This window comes from Stenella coeruleoalba (genome assembly GCF_951394435.1).
Source record: "Stenella coeruleoalba genome assembly, chromosome: 16".
In the NCBI taxonomy this organism is placed as follows: domain Eukaryota; kingdom Metazoa; phylum Chordata; class Mammalia; order Artiodactyla; family Delphinidae; genus Stenella; species Stenella coeruleoalba.
The window spans coordinates 85,477,787-85,502,944 of NC_137162.1; positions in this window are offsets into that span (position 1 = coordinate 85,477,787).

Genomic DNA, 25,158 nt, shown 5'->3' on the forward strand with positions numbered 1-25,158 from the left:
ACCAAGGAACGCCGTAGCTGCTCCTCTGGGCCTGGGGCTGCCTGCAGTGCCAAAGAAGGAACAGGACTTGAATTGCAGTAAGAACCCAAGCCACCGTCCTCTAGGAGGCACGGTGCCTTCAGTCAGGAGGTCCTGGATGGAATGCGAAGACGAGGGTTACTCTGAGCGCAGCTCCGATTAGGGCAACGCGTAACACCTCCGCGCCATGTGGGACGTGCCAGAACGGTGTGCGTGAACGTGTGCGAGTGCTGAGGAAACCAAGCTGCTCCAAAAGAGAGGGCAGTGCGTTTCCCTACGCTCGGCGTGCAAAGAGGGGCTCTAAAGGGCTACGGGCCTGGATGTTGCTTAGCAGACCCAGGTGCGCCTGGGGTTTCTCAGTGTTCCTGCCGGGAACAGGGTGCCCCGGCTAGCCTCCCAGGTGTCCAGAAAGCTGTGCTGCCGTTCAAGGTATGCAGAGCAGAGGCCACCGCCTCCTGGAAACTGCAGCACGCCTCCGCTTCTGCACGGCAAATCAGGGCCTTACTTCCAGGCGTGCGTTCATGCTGGGTGTGCCGGGAGCCACACAGCATGCTAAGATGCCGAGTTTCTCCTCGAGCAGAGTGACTTCAGGTACGAGGGCGGGCCTCGCAGTGTTCCAAGCACAGTGTTCTCTCATGGCAGCTCACACAAGGGCCATGACAGAGTCTTCCTGGGCACTTCGCACTCACCAGCCATGTTGTCCTGAGGGCGTTTCGAGGGCTCTGGAGATGTAGCGCTCCTCAAGGAACGCGCAGTGTGTGGTTGCCCAGCACTCGGCACGCACAGGGGTCCTCCGAGGGAATCAACCAATGGACCTCGACGTTGCTCAGCCGGCCCACAGGTGTCTGGAGGCACTCAGTGACCTTGGAGGGAAAATGATGCACGCCCGTGGGGCCTAGGAGTCCCCGGACGTGTACTTCCTTTAAAGCAAAGTGACTAAGAACTCCTGGAAAGAGCTGCATGCCTCCCTTTCTGCACGGCTACTCAGGGCCTAACCTGGAGGCGAGTTCTCACGTTGAGGTTCCCTTTAGCTCTAGAGCCTGTCATGCGGACCGCCACCGCGGCCACAGAAGCCCCTGGTTTAGAGAGAGCAAACTCATAATTTTCCCCGAAGCATTCTTCCAGGGCTCACTGGCCTGTCGGGAGCCAGGAATGTCAGGGAGCGTCAAGGCAGGCATGAATGCCGCCCTCAAAATGGGAAAGCAGGGCTAGTTCCAGCAGGCCCCCGTTTCCATGGGCACACTCAGCGTACATCCCTGTGGTTTCTAACGAGTCCCAAGAGACACCGGTTACCCTGTGTTTCCTTCCCTGAGTCAACTTATCGAAGTAGGGAGTCCCGCATCCAGCGAACTGTCTCAACCAAGGAACGCCGTAGCTGCTCCTCTGGGCCTGGGGCTGCCTGCAGTGCCAAAGAAGGAACAGGACTTGAATTGCAGTAAGAACCCAAGCCGCCGTCCTGTAGGAGGCACGGTGCCTTCAGTCAGGAGGTCCTGGATGGAATGCGAAGACGAGGGTTACTCTGAGCGCAGCTCCGATTAGGGCAACGCGTAACACCTCCGCGCCATGTGGGACGTGCCAGAACGGTGTGCGTGAACGTGTGCGAGTGCTGAGGAAACCAAGCTGCTCCAAAAGAGAGGGCAGTGCGTTTCCCTACGCTCGGCGTGCAAAGAGGGGCTCTAAAGGGCTACGGGCCTGGATGTTGCTTAGCAGACCCAGGTGCGCCTGGGGTTTCTCAGTGTTCCTGCCGGGAACAGGGTGCCCCGGCTAGCCTCCCAGGTGTCCAGAAAGCTGTGCTGCCGTTCAAGGTATGCAGAGCAGAGGCCACCGCCTCCTGGAAACTGCAGCACGCCTCCGCTTCTGCACGGCAAATCAGGGCCTTACTTCCAGGCGTGCGTTCATGCTGGGTGTGCCGGGAGCCACACAGCATGCTAAGATGCCGACTTTCTCCTCGAGCAGAGTGACTTCAGGTACGAGGGCGGGCCTCGCAGTGTTCCAAGCACAGCGTTCTCTCATGGCAGCTCACACAAGGGCCATGACAGAGTCTTCCTGGGCACTTCGCACTCACCAGCCATGTTGTCCTGAGGGCGTTTCGAGGGCTCTGGAGATGTAGCGCTCCTCAAGGAACGCGCAGTGTGTGGTTGCCCAGCACTCGGCACGCACAGGGGTCCTCCGAGGGAATCAACCAATGGACCTCGACGTTGCTCAGCCGGCCCACAGGTGTCTGGAGGCACTCAGTGACCTTGGAGGGAAAATGATGCACGCCCGTGGGGCCTAGGAGTCCCCGGACGTGTACTTCCTTTAAAGCAAAGCGACTAAGAACTCCTGGAAAGAGCTGCATGCCTCCCTTTCTGCACGGCTACTCAGGGCCTAACCTGGAGGCGAGTTCTCACGTTGAGGTTCCCTTTAGCTCTAGAGCCTGTCATGCGGACCGCCACCGCGGCCACGGAAGCCCCTGGTTTAGAGAGAGCAAACTCATAATTTTCCCCGAAGCATTCTTCCAGGGCTCACTGGTCTGTCGGGAGCCAGGAATGTCAGGGAGCGTCAAGGCAGGCATGAATGCCGCCCTCAAAATGGGAAAGCAGGGCTAGTTCCAGCAGGCCCCCGTTTCCATGGGCACACTCAGCGTACATCCCTGTGGTTTCTAACGAGTCCCAAGAGACACCGGTTACCCTGTGTTTCCTTCCCTGAGTCAACTTATCGAAGTAGGGAGTCCCGCATCCAGCGAACTGTCTCAACCAAGGAACGCCGTAGCTGCTCCTCTGGGCCTGGGGCTGCCTGCAGTGCCAAAGAAGGAACAGGACTTGAATTGCAGTAAGAACCCAAGCCGCCGTCCTCTAGGAGGCACGGTGCCTTCAGTCAGGAGGTCCTGGATGGAATGCGAAGACGAGGGTTACTCTGAGCGCAGCTCCGATTAGGGAAACGCGTAACACCTCCGCGCCATGTGGGACGTGCCAGAACGGTGTGCGTGAACGTGTGCGAGTGCTGAGGAAACCAAGCTGCTCCAAAAGAGAGGGCAGTGCGTTTCCCTACGCTCGGCGTGCAAAGAGGGGCTCTAAAGGGCTACGGGCCTGGATGTTGCTTAGCAGACCCAGGTGCGCCTGGGGTTTCTCAGTGTTACTGCCGGGAACAGGGTGCCCCGGCTAGCCTCCCAGGTGTCCAGAAAGCTGTGCTGCCGTTCAAGGTATGCAGAGCAGAGGCCACCGCCTCCTGGAAACTGCAGCACGCCTCCGCTTCTGCACGGCAAATCAGGGCCTTACTTCCAGGCGTGCGTTCATGCTGGGTGTGCCGGGAGCCACACAGCATGCTAAGATGCCGACTTTCTCCTCGAGCAGAGTGACTTCAGGTACGAGGGCGGGCCTCGCAGTGTTCCAAGCACAGTGTTCTCTCATGGCAGCTCACACAAGGGCCATGACAGAGTCTTCCTGGGCACTTCGCACTCACCAGCCATGTTGTCCTGAGGGCGTTCGAGGGCTCTGGAGATGTAGCGCTCCTCAAGGAACGCATAGTGTGTGGTTGCCCAGCACTCGGCACGCACAGGGGTCCTCCGAGGGAATCAACCAATGGACCTCGACGTTGCTCAGCCGGCCCACAGGTGTCTGGAGGCACTCAGTGACCTTGGAGGGAAAATGATGCACGCCCGTGGGGCCTAGGAGTCCCCGGACGTGTACTTCCTTTAAAGCAAAGCGACTAAGAACTCCTGGAAAGAGCTGCATGCCTCCCTTTCTGCACGGCTACTCAGGGCCTAACCTGGAGGCGAGTTCTCACGTTGAGGTTCCCTTTAGCTCTAGAGCCTGTCATGCGGACCGCCACCGCGGCCACGGAAGCCCCTGGTTTAGAGAGAGCAAACTCATAATTTTCCCCGAAGCATTCTTCCAGGGCTCACTGGTCTGTCGGGAGCCAGGAATGTCAGGGAGCGTCAAGGCAGGCATGAATGCCGCCCTCAAAATGGGAAAGCAGGGCTAGTTCCAGCAGGCCCCCGTTTCCATGGGCACACTCAGCGTACATCCCTGTGGTTTCTAACGAGTCCCAAGAGACACCGGTTACCCTGTGTTTCCTTCCCTGAGTCAACTTATCGAAGTAGGGAGTCCCGCATCCAGCGAACTGTCTCAACCAAGGAACGCCGTAGCTGCTCCTCTGGGCCTGGGGCTGCCTGCAGTGCCAAAGAAGGAACAGGACTTGAATTGCAGTAAGAACCCAAGCCGCCGTCCTCTAGGAGGCACGGTGCCTTCAGTCAGGAGGTCCTGGATGGAATGCGAAGACGAGGGTTACTCTGAGCGCAGCTCCGATTAGGGCAACGCGTAAGACCTCCGCGCCATGTGGGACGTGCCAGAACTGTGTGCGTGAACGTGTGCGAGTGCTGAGGAAACCAAGCTGCTCCAAAAGAGAGGGCAGTGCGTTTCCCTACGCTCGGCGTGCACAGAGGGGCTCTAAAGGGCTACGGGCCTGGATGTTGCTCAGCAGACCCAGGTGCGCCTGGGGTTACTCAGTGTTCCTGCCGGGAACAGGGTGCCCCGGCTAGCCTCCCAGGTGTCCAGAAAGCTGTGCTGCCGTTCAAGGTATGCAGAGCAGAGGCCACCGCCTCCTGGAAACTGCAGCACGCCTCCGCTTCTGCACGGCAAATCAGGGCCTTACTTCCAGGCGTGGGTTCATGCTGGGTGTGCCGGGAGCCACACAGCATGCTAAGATGCCGACTTTCTCCTCGAGCAGAGTGACTTCAGGTACGAGGGCGGGCCTCGCAGTGTTCCAAGCACAGTGTTCTCTCATGGCAGCTCACACAAGGGCCATGACAGAGTCTTCCTGGGCACTTCGCACTCACCAGCCATGTTGTCCTGAGGGCGTTCGAGGGCTCTGGAGATGTAGCGCTCCTCAAGGAACGCGCAGTGTGTGGTTGCCCAGCACTCGGCACGCACAGGGGTCCTCCGAGGGAATCAACCAATGGACCTCGACGTTGCTCAGCCGGCCCACAGGTGTCTGGAGGCACTCAGTGACCTTGGAGGGAAAATGATGCACGCCCGTGGGGCCTAGGAGTCCCCGGACGTGTACTTCCTTTAAAGCAAAGCGACTAAGAACTCCTGGAAAGAGCTGCATGCCTCCCTTTCTGCACGGCTACTCAGGGCCTAACCTGGAGGCGAGTTCTCACGTTGAGGTTCCCTTTAGCTCTAGAGCCTGTCATGCGGACGGCCACCGCGGCCACGAAAGCCCCTGGTTTAGAGAGAGCAAACTCATAATTTTCCCCGAAGCATTCTTCCAGGGCTCACTGGTCTGTCGGGAGCCGGGAATGTCAGGGAGCGTCAAGGCAGGCATGAATGCCGCCCTCAAAATGGGAAAGCAGGGCTAGTTCCAGCAGGCCCCCGTTTCCATGGGCACACTCAGCGTACATCCCTGTGGTTTCTAACGAGTCCCAAGAGACACCGGTTACCCTGTGTTTCCTTCCCTGAGTCAACTTATCGAAGTAGGGAGTCCCGCATCCAGCGAACTGTCTCAACCAAGGAACGCCGTAGCTGCTCCTCTGGGCCTGGGGCTGCCTGCAGTGCCAAAGAAGGAACAGGACTTGAATTGCAGTAAGAACCCAAGCCGCCGTCCTCTAGGAGGCACGGTGCCTTCAGTCAGGAGGTCCTGGATGGAATGCGAAGACGAGGGTTACTCTGAGCGCAGCTCCGATTAGGGAAACGCGTAACACCTCCGCGCCATGTGGGACGTGCCAGAACGGTGTGCGTGAACGTGTGCGAGTGCTGAGGAAACCAAGCTGCTCCAAAAGAGAGGGCAGTGCGTTTCCCTACGCTCGGCGTGCAAAGAGGGGCTCTAAAGGGCTACGGGCCTGGATGTTGCTTAGCAGACCCAGGTGCGCCTGGGGTTTCTCAGTGTTACTGCCGGGAACAGGGTGCCCCGGCTAGCCTCCCAGGTGTCCAGAAAGCTGTGCTGCCGTTCAAGGTATGCAGAGCAGAGGCCACCGCCTCCTGGAAACTGCAGCACGCCTCCGCTTCTGCACGGCAAATCAGGGCCTTACTTCCAGGCGTGCGTTCATGCTGGGTGTGCCGGGAGCCACACAGCATGCTAAGATGCCGACTTTCTCCTCGAGCAGAGTGACTTCAGGTACGAGGGCGGGCCTCGCAGTGTTCCAAGCACAGTGTTCTCTCATGGCAGCTCACACAAGGGCCATGACAGAGTCTTCCTGGGCACTTCGCACTCACCAGCCATGTTGTCCTGAGGGCGTTCGAGGGCTCTGGAGATGTAGCGCTCCTCAAGGAACGCACAGTGTGTGGTTGCCCAGCACTCGGCACGCACAGGGGTCCTCCGAGGGAATCAACCAATGGACCTCGACGTTGCTCAGCCGGCCCACAGGTGTCTGGAGGCACTCAGTGACCTTGGAGGGAAAATGATGCACGCCCGTGGGGCCTAGGAGTCCCCGGACGTGTACTTCCTTTAAAGCAAAGCGACTAAGAACTCCTGGAAAGAGCTGCATGCCTCCCTTTCTGCACGGCTACTCAGGGCCTAACCTGGAGGCGAGTTCTCACGTTGAGGTTCCCTTTAGCTCTAGAGCCTGTCATGCGGACCGCCACCGCGGCCACGGAAGCCCCTGGTTTAGAGAGAGCAAACTCATAATTTTCCCCGAAGCATTCTTCCAGGGCTCACTGGTCTGTCGGGAGCCAGGAATGTCAGGGAGCGTCAAGGCAGGCATGAATGCCGCCCTCAAAATGGGAAAGCAGGGCTAGTTCCAGCAGGCCCCCGTTTCCATGGGCACACTCAGCGTACATCCCTGTGGTTTCTAACGAGTCCCAAGAGACACCGGTTACCCTGTGTTTCCTTCCCTGAGTCAACTTATCGAAGTAGGGAGTCCCGCATCCAGCGAACTGTCTCAACCAAGGAACGCCGTAGCTGCTCCTCTGGGCCTGGGGCTGCCTGCAGTGCCAAAGAAGGAACAGGACTTGAATTGCAGTAAGAACCCAAGCCGCCGTCCTCTAGGAGGCACGGTGCCTTCAGTCAGGAGGTCCTGGATGGAATGCGAAGACGAGGGTTACTCTGAGCGCAGCTCCGATTAGGGCAACGCGTAAGACCTCCGCGCCATGTGGGACGTGCCAGAACTGTGTGCGTGAACGTGTGCGAGTGCTGAGGAAACCAAGCTGCTCCAAAAGAGAGGGCAGTGCGTTTCCCTACGCTCGGCGTGCACAGAGGGGCTCTAAAGGGCTACGGGCCTGGATGTTGCTCAGCAGACCCAGGTGCGCCTGGGGTTACTCAGTGTTCCTGCCGGGAACAGGGTGCCCCGGCTAGCCTCCCAGGTGTCCAGAAAGCTGTGCTGCCGTTCAAGGTATGCAGAGCAGAGGCCACCGCCTCCTGGAAACTGCAGCACGCCTCCGCTTCTGCACGGCAAATCAGGGCCTTACTTCCAGGCGTGGGTTCATGCTGGGTGTGCCGGGAGCCACACAGCATGCTAAGATGCCGACTTTCTCCTCGAGCAGAGTGACTTCAGGTACGAGGGCGGGCCTCGCAGTGTTCCAAGCACAGTGTTCTCTCATGGCAGCTCACACAAGGGCCATGACAGAGTCTTCCTGGGCACTTCGCACTCACCAGCCATGTTGTCCTGAGGGCGTTCGAGGGCTCTGGAGATGTAGCGCTCCTCAAGGAACGCGCAGTGTGTGGTTGCCCAGCACTCGGCACGCACAGGGGTCCTCCGAGGGAATCAACCAATGGACCTCGACGTTGCTCAGCCGGCCCACAGGTGTCTGGAGGCACTCAGTGACCTTGGAGGGAAAATGATGCACGCCCGTGGGGCCTAGGAGTCCCCGGACGTGTACTTCCTTTAAAGCAAAGCGACTAAGAACTCCTGGAAAGAGCTGCATGCCTCCCTTTCTGCACGGCTACTCAGGGCCTAACCTGGAGGCGAGTTCTCACGTTGAGGTTCCCTTTAGCTCTAGAGCCTGTCATGCGGACGGCCACCGCGGCCACGAAAGCCCCTGGTTTAGAGAGAGCAAACTCATAATTTTCCCCGAAGCATTCTTCCAGGGCTCACTGGTCTGTCGGGAGCCGGGAATGTCAGGGAGCGTCAAGGCAGGCATGAATGCCGCCCTCAAAATGGGAAAGCAGGGCTAGTTCCAGCAGGCCCCCGTTTCCATGGGCACACTCAGCGTACATCCCTGTGGTTTCTAACGAGTCCCAAGAGACACCGGTTACCCTGTGTTTCCTTCCCTGAGTCAACTTATCGAAGTAGGGAGTCCCGCATCCAGCGAACTGTCTCAACCAAGGAACGCCGTAGCTGCTCCTCTGGGCCTGGGGCTGCCTGCAGTGCCAAAGAAGGAACAGGACTTGAATTGCAGTAAGAACCCAAGCCGCCGTCCTCTAGGAGGCACGGTGCCTTCAGTCAGGAGGTCCTGGATGGAATGCGAAGACGAGGGTTACTCTGAGCGCAGCTCCGATTAGGGAAACGCGTAACACCTCCGCGCCATGTGGGACGTGCCAGAACGGTGTGCGTGAACGTGTGCGAGTGCTGAGGAAACCAAGCTGCTCCAAAAGAGAGGGCAGTGCGTTTCCCTACGCTCGGCGTGCAAAGAGGGGCTCTAAAGGGCTACGGGCCTGGATGTTGCTTAGCAGACCCAGGTGCGCCTGGGGTTTCTCAGTGTTACTGCCGGGAACAGGGTGCCCCGGCTAGCCTCCCAGGTGTCCAGAAAGCTGTGCTGCCGTTCAAGGTATGCAGAGCAGAGGCCACCGCCTCCTGGAAACTGCAGCACGCCTCCGCTTCTGCACGGCAAATCAGGGCCTTACTTCCAGGCGTGCGTTCATGCTGGGTGTGCCGGGAGCCACACAGCATGCTAAGATGCCGACTTTCTCCTCGAGCAGAGTGACTTCAGGTACGAGGGCGGGCCTCGCAGTGTTCCAAGCACAGTGTTCTCTCATGGCAGCTCACACAAGGGCCATGACAGAGTCTTCCTGGGCACTTCGCACTCACCAGCCATGTTGTCCTGAGGGCGTTCGAGGGCTCTGGAGATGTAGCGCTCCTCAAGGAACGCACAGTGTGTGGTTGCCCAGCACTCGGCACGCACAGGGGTCCTCCGAGGGAATCAACCAATGGACCTCGACGTTGCTCAGCCGGCCCACAGGTGTCTGGAGGCACTCAGTGACCTTGGAGGGAAAATGATGCACGCCCGTGGGGCCTAGGAGTCCCCGGACGTGTACTTCCTTTAAAGCAAAGCGACTAAGAACTCCTGGAAAGAGCTGCATGCCTCCCTTTCTGCACGGCTACTCAGGGCCTAACCTGGAGGCGAGTTCTCACGTTGAGGTTCCCTTTAGCTCTAGAGCCTGTCATGCGGACCGCCACCGCGGCCACGGAAGCCCCTGGTTTAGAGAGAGCAAACTCATAATTTTCCCCGAAGCATTCTTCCAGGGCTCACTGGCCTGTCGGGTGCCGGGAATGTCAGGGAGTGTCAAGGCAGGCATGAATGCCGCCCTCAAAATGGGAAAGCAGGGCTAGTTCCAGCAGGCCCCCGTTTCCATGGGCACACTCAGCGTACATCCCTGTGGTTTCTAACGAGTCCCAAGAGACACCGGTTACCCTGTGTTTCCTTCCCTGAGTCAACTTATCGAAGTAGGGAGTCCCGCATCCAGCGAACTGTCTCAACCAAGGAACGCCGTAGCTGCTCCTCTGGGCCTGGGGCTGCCTGCAGTGCCAAAGAAGGAACAGGACTTGAATTGCAGTAAGAACCCAAGCCGCCGTCCTCTAGGAGGCATGGTGCCTTCAGTCAGGAGGTCCTGGATGGAATGCGAAGACGAGGGTTACTCTGAGTGCAGCTCCGATTAGGGCAACGCGTAAGACCTGCGCGCCATGTGGGACGTGCCAGAACGGTGTGCGTGAACGTGTGCGAGTGCTGAGGAAACCAAGCTGCTCCAAAAGAGCGGGCAGTGCGTTTCCCTACGCTCGGCGTGCACAGAGGGGCTCTAAAGGGCTACGGGCCTGGATGTTGCTCAGCAGACCCAGGTGCTCCTGGGGTTACTCAGTGTTCCTGCCGGGAACAGGGTGCCCTGGCTAGCCTCCCAGGTGTCCAGAAAGCTGTGCTGCCGTTCAAGGTATGCAGAGCAGAGGCCACCGCCTCCTGGAAACTGCAGCACGCCTCCGCTTCTGCACGGCAAATCAGGGCCTTACTTCCAGGCGTGGGTTCATGCTGGGTGTGCCGGGAGCCACACAGCATGCTAAGATGCCGACTTTCTCCTCGAGCAGACTGACTTCAGGTACGAGGGCGGGCCTCGCAGTGTTCCAAGCACAGTGTTCTCTCATGGCAGCTCACACAAGGGCCATGACAGAGTCTTCCTGGGCACTTCGCACTCACCAGCCATGTTGTCCTGAGCGCGTTCGAGGGCTCTGGAGATGTAGCGCTCCTCAAGGAACGCGCAGTGTGTGGTTGCCCAGCACTCGGCACGCACAGGGGTCCTCCGAGGGAATCAACCAATGGACCTCGACGTTGCTCAGCCGGCCCACAGGTGTCTGGAGGCACTCAGTGACCTTGGAGGGAAAATGATGCACGCCCGTGGGGCCTAGGAGTCCCCGGACGTGTACTTCCTTTAAAGCAAAGCGACTAAGAACTCCTGGAAAGAGCTGCATGCCTCCCTTTCTGCACGGCTACTCAGGGCCTAACCTGGAGGCGAGTTCTCACGTTGAGGTTCCCTTTAGCTCTAGAGCCTGTCATGCGGACCGCCACCGCGGCCACGGAAGCCCCTGGTTTAGAGAGAGCAAACTCATAATTTTCCCCGAAGCATTCTTCCAGGGCTCACTGGCCTGTCGGGAGCCGGGAATGTCAGGGAGCGTCAAGGCAGGCATGAATGCCGCCCTCAAAATGGGAAAGCAGGGCTAGTTCCAGCAGGCCCCCGTTTCCATGGGCACACTCAGCGTACATCCCTGTGGTTTCTAACGAGTCCCAAGAGACACCGGTTACCCTGTGTTTCCTTCCCTGAGTCAACTTATCGAAGTAGGGAGTCCCGCATCCAGCGAACTGTCTCAACCAAGGAACGCCGTAGCTGCTCCTCTGGGCCTGGGGCTGCCTGCAGTGCCAAAGAAGGAACAGGACTTGAATTGCAGTAAGAACCCAAGCCGCCGTCCTCTAGGAGGCACGGTGCCTTCAGTCAGGAGGTCCTGGATGGAATGCGAAGACGAGGGTTACTCTGAGTGCAGCTCCGATTAGGGCAACGCGTAAGACCTCCGCGCCATGTGGGACGTGCCAGAACGGTGTGCGTGAACGTGTGCGAGTGCTGAGGAAACCAAGCTGCTCCAAAAGAGCGGGCAGTGCGTTTCCCTACGCTCGGCGTGCACAGAGGGGCTCTAAAGGGCTACGGGCCTGGATGTTGCTCAGCAGACCCAGGTGCGCCTGGGGTTACTCAGTGTTCCTGCCGGGAACAGGGTGCCCTGGCTAGCCTCCCAGGTGTCCAGAAAGCTGTGCTGCCGTTCAAGGTATGCAGAGCAGAGGCCACCGCCTCCTGGAAACTGCAGCACGCCTCCGCTTCTGCACGGCAAATCAGGGCCTTACTTCCAGGCGTGGGTTCATGCTGGGTGTGCCGGGAGCCACACAGCATGCTAAGATGCCGACTTTCTCCTCGAGCAGACTGACTTCAGGTACGAGGGCGGGCCTCGCAGTGTTCCAAGCACAGTGTTCTCTCATGGCAGCTCACACAAGGGCCATGACAGAGTCTTCCTGGGCACTTCGCACTCACCAGCCATGTTGTCCTGAGCACGTTCGAGGGCTCTGGAGATGTAGCGCTCCTCAAGGAACGCGCAGTGTGTGGTTGCCCAGCACTCGGCACGCACAGGGGTCCTCCGAGGGAATCAACCAATGGACCTCGACGTTGCTCAGCCGGCCCACAGGTGTCTGGAGGCACTCAGTGACCTTGGAGGGAAAATGATGCACGCCCGTGGGGCCTAGGAGTCCCCGGACGTGTACTTCCTTTAAAGCAAAGCGACTAAGAACTCTTGGAAAGAGCTGCATGCCTCCCTTTCTGCACGGCTACTCAGGGCCTAACCTGGAGGCGAGTTCTCACGTTGAGGTTCCCTTTAGCTCTAGAGCCTGTCATGCGGACCGCCACCGCGGCCACGAAAGCCCCTGGTTTAGAGAGAGCAAACTCATAATTTTCCCCGAAGCATTCTTCCAGGGCTCACTGGTCTGTCGGGAGCCGGGAATGTCAGGGAGCGTCAAGGCAGGCATGAATGCCGTCCTCAAAATGGGAAAGCAGGGCTAGTTCCAGCAGGCCCCCGTTTCCATGGGCACACTCAGCGTACATCCCTGTGGTTTCTAACGAGTCCCAAGAGACACCGGTTACCCTGTGTTTCCTTCCCTGAGTCAAATTATCGAAGTAGGGAGTCCCGCATCCAGCGAACTGTCTCAACCAAGGAACGCCGTAGCTGCTCCTCTGGGCCTGGGGCTGCCTGCAGTGCCAAAGAAGGAACAGGACTTGAATTGCAGTAAGAACCCAAGCCGCCGTCCTCTAGGAGGCACGGTGCCTTCAGTCAGGAGGTCCTGGATGGAATGCGAAGACGAGGGTTACTCTGAGCGCAGCTCCGATTAGGGCAACGCGTAACACCTCCGCGCCATGTGGGACGTGCCAGAACGGTGTGCGTGAACGTGTGCGAGTGCTGAGGAAACCAAGCTGCTCCAAAAGAGAGGGCAGTGCGTTTCCCTACGCTCGGCGTGCACAGAGGGGCTCTAAAGGGCTACGGGCCTGGATGTTGCTCAGCAGACCCAGGTGCGCCTGGGGTTACTCAGTGTTCCTGCCGGGAACAGGGTGCCCCGGCTAGCCTCCCAGGTGTCCAGAAAGCTGTGCTGCCGTTCAAGGTATGCAGAGCAGAGGCCACCGCCTCCTGGAAACTGCAGCACGCCTCCGCTTCTGCACGGCAAATCAGGGCCTTACTTCCAGGCGTGGGTTCATGCTGGGTGTGCCGGGAGCCACACAGCATGCTAAGATGCCGACTTTCTCCTCGAGCAGAGTGACTTCAGGTACGAGGGCGGGCCTCGCAGTGTTCCAAGCACAGTGTTCTCTCATGGCAGCTCACACAAGGGCCATGACAGAGTCTTCCTGGGCACTTCGCACTCACCAGCCATGTTGTCCTGAGGGCGTTTCGAGGGCTCTGGAGATGTAGCGCTCCTCAAGGAACGCGCAGTGTGTGGTTGCCCAGCACTCGGCACGCACAGGGGTCCTCCGAGGGAATCAACCAATGGACCTCGACGTTGCTCAGCCGGCCCACAGGTGTCTGGAGGCACTCAGTGACCTTGGAGGGAAAATGATGCACGCCCGTGGGGCCTAGGAGTCCCCGGACGTGTACTTCCTTTAAAGCAAAGCGACTAAGAACTCCTGGAAAGAGCTGCATGCCTCCCTTTCTGCACGGCTACTCAGGGCCTAACCTGGAGGCGAGTTCTCACGTTGAGGTTCCCTTTAGCTCTAGAGCCTGTCATGCGGGCCGCCACCGCGGCCACGGAAGCCCCTGGTTTAGAGAGAGCAAACTCATAATTTTCCCCGAAGCATTCTTCCAGGGCTCACTGGCCTGTCGGGAGCCGGGAATGTCAGGGAGCGTCAAGGCAGGCATGAATGCCGCCCTCAAAATGGGAAAGCAGGGCTAGTTCCAGCAGGCCCCCGTTTCCATGGGCACACTCAGCGTACATCCCTGTGGTTTCTAACGAGTCCCAAGAGACACCGGTTACCCTGTGTTTCCTTCCCTGAGTCAACTTATCGAAGTAGGGAGTCCCGCATCCAGCGAACTGTCTCAACCAAGGAACGCCGTAGCTGCTCCTCTGGGCCTGGGGCTGCCTGCAGTGCCAAAGAAGGAACAGGACTTGAATTGCAGTAAGAACCCAAGCTGCCGTCCTCTAGGAGGCACGGTGCCTTCAGTCAGGAGGTCCTGGATGGAATGCGAAGACGAGGGTTACTCTGAGCGCAGCTCCGATTAGGGCAACGCGTAAGACCTCCGCGCCATGTGGGACGTGCCAGAACGGTGTGCGTGAACATGTGCGAGTGCTGAGGAAACCAAGCTGCTCCAAAAGAGAGGGCAGTGCGTTTCCCTACGCTCGGCGTGCACAGAGGGGCTCTAAAGGGCTACGGGCCTGGATGTTGCTCAGCAGACCCAGGTGCGCCTGGGGTTACTCAGTGTTCCTGCCGGGAACAGGGTGCCCCGGCTAGCCTCCCAGGTGTCCAGAAAGCTGTGCTGCCGTTCAAGGTATGCAGAGCAGAGGCCACCGCCTCCTGGAAACTGCAGCACGCCTCCGCTTCTGCACGGCAAATCAGGGCCTTACTTCCAGGCGTGGGTTCATGCTGGGTGTGCCGGGAGCCACACAGCATGCTAAGATGCCGACTTTCTCCTCGAGCAGAGTGACTTCAGGTACGAGGGCGGGCCTCGCAGTGTTCCAAGCACAGTGTTCTCTCATGGCAGCTCACACAAGGGCCATGACAGAGTCTTCCTGGGCACTTCGCACTCACCAGCCATGTTGTCCTGAGGGCGTTTCGAGGGCTCTGGAGATGTAGCGCTCCTCAAGGAACGCGCAGTGTGTGGTTGCCCAGCACTCGGCACGCACAGGGGTCCTCCGAGGGAATCAACCAATGGACCTCGACGTTGCTCAGCCGGCCCACAGGTGTCTGGAGGCACTCAGTGACCTTGGAGGGAAAATGATGCACGCCCGTGGGGCCTAGGAGTCCCCGGACGTGTACTTCCTTTAAAGCAAAGCGACTAAGAACTCCTGGAAAGAGCTGCATGCCTCCCTTTCTGCACGGTTACTCAGGGCCTAACCTGGAGGCGAGTTCTCACGTTGAGGTTCCCTTTAGCTCTAGAGCCTGTCATGCGGACCGCCACCGCGGCCACGGAAGCCCCTGGTTTAGAGAGAGCAAACTCATAATTTTCCCCGAAGCATTCTTCCAGGGCTCACTGGCCTGTCGGGAGCCGGGAATGTCAGGGAGCGTCAAGGCAGGCATGAATGCCGCCCTCAAAATGGGAAAGCAGGGCTAGTTCCAGCAGGCCCCCGTTTCCATGGGCACACTCAGCGTACATCCCTGTGGTTTCTAACGAGTCCCAAGAGACACCGGTTACCCTGTGTTTCCTTCCCTGAGTCAACTTATCGAAGTAGGGAGTCCCGCATCCAGCGAACTGTCTCAACCAAGGAACGCCGTAGCTGCTCCTCTGGGCCTGGGGCTGCCTGCAGTGCCAAAGAAGGAACAGGACTTGAATTGCAGTAAGAACCCAAGCCGCCGTCCTCTAGGAGGCACGGTGCCTTCAGTCAGGAGGTCCTGGATGGAATGCGAAGACGAGGGTTACTCTGAGCGCAGCTCCGATTAGGGCAACGCGTAAGACCTCCGCGCCATGTGGGACGTGCCAGAACTGTGTGCGTGAACGTGTGCGAGTGCTGAGGAAACCAAGCTGCTCCAAAAGAGAGGGCAGTGCGTTTCCCTACGCTCGGCGTGCACAGAGGGGCTCTAAAGGGCTACGGGCCTGGATGTTGCTCAGCAGACCCAGGTGCGCCTGGGGTTACTCAGTGTTCCTGCCGGGAACAGGGTGCCCCGGCTAGCCTCCCAGGTGTCCAGAAAGCTGTGCTGCCGTTCAAGGTATGCAGAGCAGAGGCCACCGCCTCCTGGAAACTGCAGCACGCCTCCGCTTCTGCACGGCAAATCAGGGCCTTACTTCCAGGCGTGGGTTCATGCTGGGTGTGCCGGGAGCCACACAGCATGCTAAGATGCCGACTTTCTCCTCGAGCAGAGTGACTTCAGGTACGAGGGCGGGCCTCGCAGTGTTCCAAGCACAGTGTTCTCTCATGGCAGCTCACACAAGGGCCATGACAGAGTCTTCCTGGGCACTTCGCACTCACCAGCCATGTTGTCCTGAGGGCGTTTCGAGGGCTCTGGAGATGTAGCGCTCCTCAAGGAACGCGCAGTGTGTGGTTGCCCAGCACTCGGCACGCACAGGGGTCCTCCGAGGGAATCAACCAATGGACCTCGACGTTGCTCAGCCGGCCCACAGGTGTCTGGAGGCACTCAGTGACCTTGGAGGGAAAATGATGCACGCCCGTGGGGCCTAGGAGTCCCCGGACGTGTACTTCCTTTAAAGCAAAGCGACTAAGAACTCCTGGAAAGAGCTGCATGCCTCCCTTTCTGCACGGCTACTCAGGGCCTAACCTGGAGGCGAGTTCTCACGTTGAGGTTCCCTTTAGCTCTAGAGCCTGTCATGCGGACCGCCACCGCGGCCACGGAAGCCCCTGGTTTAGAGAGAGCAAACTCATAATTTTCCCCGAAGCATTCTTCCAGGGCTCACTGGCCTGTCGGGAGCCGGGAATGTCAGGGAGCGTCAAGGCAGGCATGAATGCCGCCCTCAAAATGGGAAAGCAGGGCTAGTTCCAGCAGGCCCCCGTTTCCATGGGCACACTCAGCGTACATCCCTGTGGTTTCTAACGAGTCCCAAGAGACACCGGTTACCCTGTGTTTCCTTCCCTGAGTCAACTTATCGAAGTAGGGAGTCCCGCATCCAGTGAACTGTCTCAACCAAGGAACGCCGTAGCTGCTCCTCTGGGCCTGGGGCTGCCTGCAGTGCCAAAGAAGGAACAGGACTTGAATTGCAGTAAGAACCCAAGCCGCCGTCCTCTAGGAGGCACGGTGCCTTCAGTCAGGAGGTCCTGGATGGAATGCGAAGACGAGGGTTACTCTGAGCGCAGCTCCGATTAGGGCAACGCGTAAGACCTCCGCGCCATGTGGGACGTGCCAGAACGGTGTGCGTGAACGTGTGCGAGTGCTGAGGAAACCAAGCTGCTCTAAAAGAGAGGGCAGTGCGTTTCCCTACGCTCGGCGTGCACAGAGGGGCTCTAAAGGGCTACGGGCCTGGATGTTGCTCAGCAGACCCAGGTGCGCCTGGGGTTACTCAGTGTTCCTGCCGGGAACAGGGTGCCCCGGCTAGCCTCCCAGGTGTCCAGAAAGCTGTGCTGCCGTTCAAGGTATGCAGAGCAGAGGCCACCGCCTCCTGGAAACTGCAGCACGCCTCCGCTTCTGCATGGAAAATCAGGGCCTTACTTCCAGGCGTGGGTTCATGCTGGGTGTGCTGGGAGCCACACAGCATGCTAAGATGCCGACTTTCTCCTCGAGCAGAGTGACTTCAGGTACGAGGGCGGGCCTCGCAGTGTTCCAAGCACAACGTTCTCTCATGGCAGCTCACACAAGGGCCATGACAGAGTCTTCCTGGGCACTTCGCACTCACCAGCCATGTTGTCCTGAGGGCGTTCCAAGGGCTCTGGAGATGTAGCGCTCTTCAAGGAACGTGCAGTGTGTGGTTGCCCAGCACTCGGCACGCACAGGGGTCCTCCGAGGGAATCAACCAATGGACCTCGACGTTGCTCAGCCGGCCCACAGGTGTCTGGAGGCACTCAGTGACCTTGGAGGGAAAATGATGCACGCCCGTGGGGCCTAGGAGTCCCCGGACGTGTACTTCCTTTAAAGCAAAGCGACTAAGAACTCCTGGAAAGAGCTGCATGCCTCCCTTTCTGCACGGCTACTCAGGGCCTAACCTGGAGGCGAGTTCTCAGGTTGAGGTTCCCTTTAGCTCTAGAGCCTGTCATGCGGACCGCCACCGCGGCCACGGAAGCCCCTGGTTTAGAGAGAGCCAACTCATAATTTTCCCCGAAGCATTCTTCCAGGGCTCACTGGCCTGTCGGGAGCCGGGAATGTCAGGGAGCGTCAAGGCAGGCATGAATGCCGCCCTCAAAATGGGAAAGCAGGGCTAGTTCCAGCAGGCCCCCGTTTCCATGGGCACACTCAGCGTACATCCCTGTGGTTTCTAACGAGTCCCAAGAGACACCGGTTACCCTGTGTTTCCTTCCCTGAGTCAACTTATCGAAGTAGGGAGTCCCGCATCCAGCGAACTGTCTCAACCAAGGAACGCCGTAGCTGCTCCTCTGGGCCTGGGGCTGCCTGCAGTGCCAAAGAAGGAACAGGACTTGAATTGCAGTAAGAACCCAAGCCGCCGTCCTCTAGGAGGCACGGTGCCTTCAGTCAGGAGGTCCTGGATGGAATGCGAAGACGAGGGTTACTCTGAGCGCAGCTCCGATTAGGGCAACGCGTAACACCTCCGCGCCATGTGGGACGTGCCAGAACGGTGTGCGTGAACGTGTGCGAGTGCTGAGGAAACCAAGCTGCTCCAAAAGAGAGGGCAGTGCGTTTCCCTACGCTCGGCGTGCACAGAGGGGCTCTAAAGGGCTACGGGCCTGGATGTTGCTCAGCAGACCCAGGTGCGCCTGGGGTTACTCAGTGTTCCTGCCGGGAACAGGGTGCCCCGGCTAGCCTCCCAGGTGTCCAGAAAGCTGTGCTGCCGTTCAAGGTATGCAGAGCAGAGGCCACCGCCTCCTGGAAACTGCAGCACGCCTCCGCTTCTGCATGGCAAATCAGGGCCTTACTTCCAGGCGTGGGTTCATGCTGGGTGTGCTGGGAGCCACACAGCATGCTAAGATGCCGACTTTCTCCTCGAGCAGAGTGACTTCAGGTATGAGGGCGGGCCTCGCAGTGTTCCAAGCACAGCGTTCTCTCATGGCAGCTCACACAAGGGCCATGACAGAGTCTTCCTGGGCACTTCGCACTCACCAGCCATGTTGTCCTGAGGGCGTTCCGAGGGCTCTGGAGATGTAGCGCTCCTCAAGGAACGCGCAGTGTGTGGTTGCCCAGCACTCGGCACGCACAGGGGTCCTCCGAGGGAATCAACCAATGGACCTCGACGTTGCTCAGCCGGCCCACAGGTGTCTGGAGGCACTCAGTGACCTTGGAGGGAAAATGATGCACGCCCGTGGGGCCTAGGAGTCCCCGGACGTGTACTTCCTTTAAAGCAAAGCGACTAAGAACTCTTGGAAAGAGCTGCATGCCTCCCTTTCTGCACGGCTACTCAGGGCCTAACCTGGAGGCGAGTTCTCACGTTGAGGTTCCCTTTAGCTCTAGAGCCTGTCATGCGGACCGCCACCGCGGCCACGAAAGCCCCTGGTTTAGAGAGAGCAAACTCATAATTTTCCCCGAAGCATTCTTCCAGGGCTCACTGGCCTGTCGGGAGCCGGGAATGTCAGGGAGCGTCAAGGCAGGCATGAATGCCGCCCTCAAAATGGGAAAGCAGGGCTAGTTCCAGCAGGCCCCCGTTTCCATGGGCACACTCAGCGTACATCCCTGTGGTTTCTAACGAGTCCCAAGAGACACCGGTTACCCTGTGTTTCCTTCCCTGAGTCAACTTATCGAAGTAGGGAGTCCCGCATCCAGCGAACTGTCTCAACCAAGGAACGCCGTAGCTGCTCCTCTGGGCCTGGGGCTGCCTGCAGTGCCAAAGAAGGAACAGGACTTGAATTGCAGTAAGAACCCAACCCGCCGTCCTCTAGGAGGCACGGTGCCTTCAGTCAGGAGGTCCTGGATGGAATGCGAAGACGAGGGTTACTCTGAGCGCAGCTCCGATTAGGGCAACGCGTAAGACCTCCGCGCCATGTGGGACGTGCCAGAACGGTGTGCGTGAACGTGTGCGAGTGCTGAGGAAACCAAGCTGCTCCAAAAGAGAGGGCAGTGCGTTTCCCTACGCTCGGCGTGCACAGAGGGGCTCTAAAGGGCTACGGGCCTGGATGTTGCTCAGCAGACCCAGGTGCGCCTGGGGTTACTCAGTGTTCCTGCCGGGAACAGGGTGCCCCGGCTAGCCTCCCAGGTGTCCAGAAAGCTGTGCTGCCGTTCAAGGTATGCAGAGCAGAGGCCACCGCCTCCTGGAAACTGCAGCACGCCTCCGCTTCTGCACGGCAAATCAGGGCCTTACTTCCAGGCGTGGGTTCATGCTGGGTGTGCCGGGAGCCACACAGCATGCTAAGATGCCGACTTTCTCCTCGAGCAGAGTGACTTCAGGTACGAGGGCGGGCCTCGCAGTGTTCCAAGCACAGTGTTCTCTCATGGCAGCTCACACAAGGGCCATGACAGAGTCTTCCTGGGCACTTCGCACTCACCAGCCATGTTGTCCTGAGGGCGTTTCGAGGGCTCTGGAGATGTAGCGCTCCTCAAGGAACGCGCAGTGTGTGGTTGCCCAGCACTCGGCACGCACAGGGGTCCTCCGAGGGAATCAACCAATGGACCTCGACGTTGCTCAGCCGGCCCACAGGTGTCTGGAGGCACTCAGTGACCTTGGAGGGAAAATGATGCACGCCCGTGGGGCCTAGGAGTCCCCGGACGTGTACTTCCTTTAAAGCAAAGCGACTAAGAACTCCTGGAAAGAGCTGCATGCCTCCCTTTCTGCACGGCTACTCAGGGCCTAACCTGGAGGCGAGTTCTCACGTTGAGGTTCCCTTTAGCTCTAGAGCCTGTCATGCGGACCGCCACCGCGGCCACGGAAGCCCCTGGTTTAGAGAGAGCAAACTCATAATTTTCCCCGAAGCATTCTTCCAGGGCTCACTGGCCTGTCGGGAGCCGGGAATGTCAGGGAGCGTCAAGGCAGGCATGAATGCCGCCCTCAAAATGGGAAAGCAGGGCTAGTTCCAGCAGGCCCCCGTTTCCATGGGCACACTCAGCGTACATCCCTGTGGTTTCTAACGAGTCCCAAGAGACACCGGTTACCCTGTGTTTCCTTCCCTGAGTCAACTTATCGAAGTAGGGAGTCCCGCATCCAGCGAACTGTCTCAACCAAGGAACGCCGTAGCTGCTCCTCTGGGCCTGGGGCTGCCTGCAGTGCCAAAGAAGGAACAGGACTTGAATTGCAGTAAGAACCCAAGCCGCCGTCCTCTAGGAGGCACGGTGCCTTCAGTCAGGAGGTCCTGGATGGAATGCGAAGACGAGGGTTACTCTGAGCGCAGCTCCGATTAGGGCAACGCGTAAGACCTCCGCGCCATGTGGGACGTGCCAGAACGGTGTGCGTGAACGTGTGCGAGTGCTGAGGAAACCAAGCTGCTCCAAAAGAGAGGGCAGTGCGTTTCCCTACGCTCGGCGTGCACAGAGGGGCTCTAAAGGGCTACGGGCCTGGATGTTGCTCAGCAGACCCAGGTGCGCCTGGGGTTACTCAGTGTTCCTGCCGGGAACAGGGTGCCCCGGCTAGCCTCCCAGGTGTCCAGAAAGCTGTGCTGCCGTTCAAGGTATGCAGAGCAGAGGCCACCACCTCCTGGAAACTGCAGCACGCCTCCGCTTCTGCACGGCAAATCAGGGCCTTACTTCCAGGCGTGGGTTCATGCTGGGTGTGCCGGGAGCCACACAGCATGCTAAGATGCCGACTTTCTCCTCGAGCAGAGTGACTTCAGGTACGAGGGCGGGCCTCGCAGTGTTCCAAGCACAGTGTTCTCTCATGGCAGCTCACACAAGGGCCATGACAGAGTCTTCCTGGGCACTTCGCACTCACCAGCCATGTTGTCCTGAGGGCGTTTCGAGGGCTCTGGAGATGTAGCGCTCCTCAAGGAACGCGCAGTGTGTGGTTGCCCAGCACTCGGCACGCACAGGGGTCCTCCGAGGGAATCAACCAATGGACCTCGACGTTGCTCAGCCGGCCCACAGGTGTCTGGAGGCACTCAGTGACCTTGGAGGGAAAATGATGCACGCCCGTGGGGCCTAGGAGTCCCCGGACGTGTACTTCCTTTAAAGCAAAGCGACTAAGAACTCCTGGAAAGAGCTGCATGCCTCCCTTTCTGCACGGCTACTCAGGGCCTAACCTGGAGGCGAGTTCTCACGTTGAGGTTCCCTTTAGCTCTAGAGCCTGTCATGCGGACCGCCACCGCGGCCACGGAAGCCCCTGGTTTAGAGACAGCAAACTCATAATTTTCCCCGAAGCATTCTTCCAGGGCTCACTGGCCTGTCGGGAGCCAGGAATGTCAGGGAGCGTCAAGGCAGGCATGAATGCCGCCCTCAAAATGGGAAAGCAGGGCTAGTTCCAGCAGGCCCCCGTTTCCATGGGCACACTCAGCGTACATCCCTGTGGTTTCTAACGAGTCCCAAGAGACACCGGTTACCCTGTGTTTCCTTCCCTGAGTCAACTTATCGAAGTAGGGAGTCCCGCATCCAGCGAACTGTCTCAACCAAGGAACGCCGTAGCTGCTCCTCTGGGCCTGGGGCTGCCTGCAGTGCCAAAGAAGGAACAGGACTTGAATTGCAGTAAGAACCCAAGCCGCCGTCCTCTAGGAGGCACGGTGCCTTCAGTCAGGAGGTCCTGGATGGAATGCGAAGACGAGGGTTACTCTGAGCGCAGCTCCGATTAGGGCAACGCGTAACACCTCCGCGCCATGTGGGACGTGCCAGAACGGTGTGCGTGAACGTGTGCGAGTGCTGAGGAAACCAAGCTGCTCCAAAAGAGAGGGCAGTGCGTTTCCCTACGCTCGGCGTGCAAAGAGGGGCTCTAAAGGGCTACGGGCCTGGATGTTGCTTAGCAGACCCAGGTGCGCCTGGGGTTTCTCAGTGTTCCTGCCGGGAACAGGGTGCCCCGGCTAGCCTCCCAGGTGTCCAGAAAGCTGTGCTGCCGTTCAAGGTATGCAGAGCAGAGGCCACCGCCTCCTGGAAACTGCAGCACGCCTCCGCTTCTGCACGGCAAATCAGGGCCTTACTTCCAGGCGTGGGTTCATGCTGGGTGTGCCGGGAGCCACACAGCATGCTAAGATGCCGACTTTCTCCTCGAGCAGAGTGACTTCAGGTACGAGGGCGGGCCTCGCAGTGTTCCAAGCACAGTGTTCTCTCATGGCAGCTCACACAAGGGCCATGACAGAGTCTTCCTGGGCACTTCGCACTCACCAGCCATGTTGTCCTGAGGGCGTTTCGAGGGCTCTGGAGATGTAGCGCTCCTCAAGGAACGCGCAGTGTGTGGTTGCCCAGCACTCGGCACGCACAGGGGTCCTCCGAGGGAATCAACCAATGGACCTCGACGTTGCTCAGCCGGCCCACAGGTGTCTGGAGGCACTCAGTGACCTTGGAGGGAAAATGATGCACGCCCGTGGGGCCTAGGAGTCCCCGGACGTGTACTTCCTTTAAAGCAAAGCGACTAAGAACTCCTGGAAAGAGCTGCATGCCTCCCTTTCTGCACGGCTACTCAGGGCCTAACCTGGAGGCGAGTTCTCACGTTGAGGTTCCCTTTAGCTCTAGAGCCTGTCATGCGGACCGCCACCGCGGCCACGGAAGCCCCTGGTTTAGAGAGAGCAAACTCATAATTTTCCCCGAAGCATTCTTCCAGGGCTCACTGGCCTGTCGGGAGCCAGGAATGTCAGGGAGCGTCAAGGCAGGCATGAATGCCGCCCTCAAAATGGGAAAGCAGGGCTAGTTCCAGCAGGCCCCCGTTTCCATGGGCACACTCAGCGTACATCCCTGTGGTTTCTAACGAGTCCCAAGAGACACCGGTTACCCTGTGTTTCCTTCCCTGAGTCAACTTATCGAAGTAGGGAGTCCCGCATCCAGCGAACTGTCTCAACCAAGGAACGCCGTAGCTGCTCCTCTGGGCCTGGGGCTGCCTGCAGTGCCAAAGAAGGAACAGGACTTGAATTGCAGTAAGAACCCAAGCCGCCGTCCTCTAGGAGGCACGGTGCCTTCAGTCAGGAGGTCCTGGATGGAATGCGAAGACGAGGGCTACTCTGAGCGCAGCTCCGATTAGGGCAACGCGTAACACCTCCGCGCCATGTGGGACGTGCCAGAACGGTGTGCGTGAACGTGTGCGAGTGCTGAGGAAACCAAGCTGCTCCAAAAGAGAGGGCAGTGCGTTTCCCTACGCTCGGCGTGCAAAGAGGGGCTCTAAAGGGCTATGGGCCTGGATGTTGCTCAGCAGACCCAGGTGCGCCTGGGGTTACTCAGTGTTCCTGCCGGGAACAGGGTGCCCCGGCTAGCCTCCCAGGTGTCCAGAAAGCTGTGCTGCCGTTCAAGGTATGCAGAGCAGAGGCCACCGCCTCCTGGAAACTGCAGCACGCCTCCGCTTCTGCACGGCAAATCAGGGCCTTACTTCCAGGCGTGGGTTCATGCTGGGTGTGCCGGGAGCCACACAGCATGCTAAGATGCCGACTTTCTCCTCGAGCAGAGTGACTTCAGGTACGAGGGCGGGCCTCGCAGTGTTCCAAGCACAGCGTTCTCTCATGGCAGCTCACACAAGGGCCATGACAGAGTCTTCCTGGGCAATTCGCACTCACCAGCCATGTTGTCCTGAGGGCGTTTCGAGGGCTCTGGAGATGTAGCGCTCCTCAAGGAACGCGCAGTGTGTGGTTGCCCAGCACTCGGCACGCACAGGGGTCCTCCGAGGGAATCAACCAATGGACCTCGACGTTGCTCAGCCGGCCCACAGGTGTCTGGAGGCACTCAGTGACCTTGGAGGGAAAATGATGCACGCCCGTGGGGCCTAGGAGTCCCCGGACGTGTACTTCCTTTAAAGCAAAGCGACTAAGAACTCCTGGAAAGAGCTGCATGCCTCCCTTTCTGCACGGCTACTCAGGGCCTAACCTGGAGGCGAGTTCTCACGTTGAGGTTCCCTTTAGCTCTAGAGCCTGTCATGCGGACCGCCACCGCGGCCACGGAAGCCCCTGGTTTAGAGAGAGCAAACTCATAATTTTCCCCGAAACATTCTTCCAGGGCTCACTGGCCTGTCGGGAGCCAGGAATGTCAGGGAGCGTCAAGGCAGGCATGAATGCCGCCCTCAAAATGGGAAAGCAGGGCTAGTTCCAACAGGCCCCCGTTTCCATGGGCACACTCAGCGTACATCCCTGTGGTTTCTAACGAGTCCCAAGAGACACCGGTTACCCTGTGTTTCCTTCCCTGAGTCAACTTATCGAAGTAGGGAGTCCCGCATCCAGCGAACTGTCTCAACCAAGGAACGCCGTAGCTGCTCCTCTGGGCCTGGGGCTGCCTGCAGTGCCAAAGAAGGAACAGGACTTGAATTGCAGTAAGAACCCAAGCCGCCGTCCTCTAGGAGGCACGGTGCCTTCAGTCAGGAGGTCCTGGATGGAATGCGAAGACGAGGGCTACTCTGAGCGCAGCTCCGATTAGGGCAACGCGTAACACCTCCGCGCCATGTGGGACGTGCCAGAACGGTGTGCGTGAACGTGTGCGAGTGCTGAGGAAACCAAGCTGCTCCAAAAGAGAGGGCAGTGCGTTTCCCTACGCTCGGCGTGCACAGAGGGGCTCTAAAGGGCTACGGGCCTGGATGTTGCTCAGCAGACCCAGGTGCGCCTGGGGTTACTCAGTGTTCCTGCCGGGAACAGG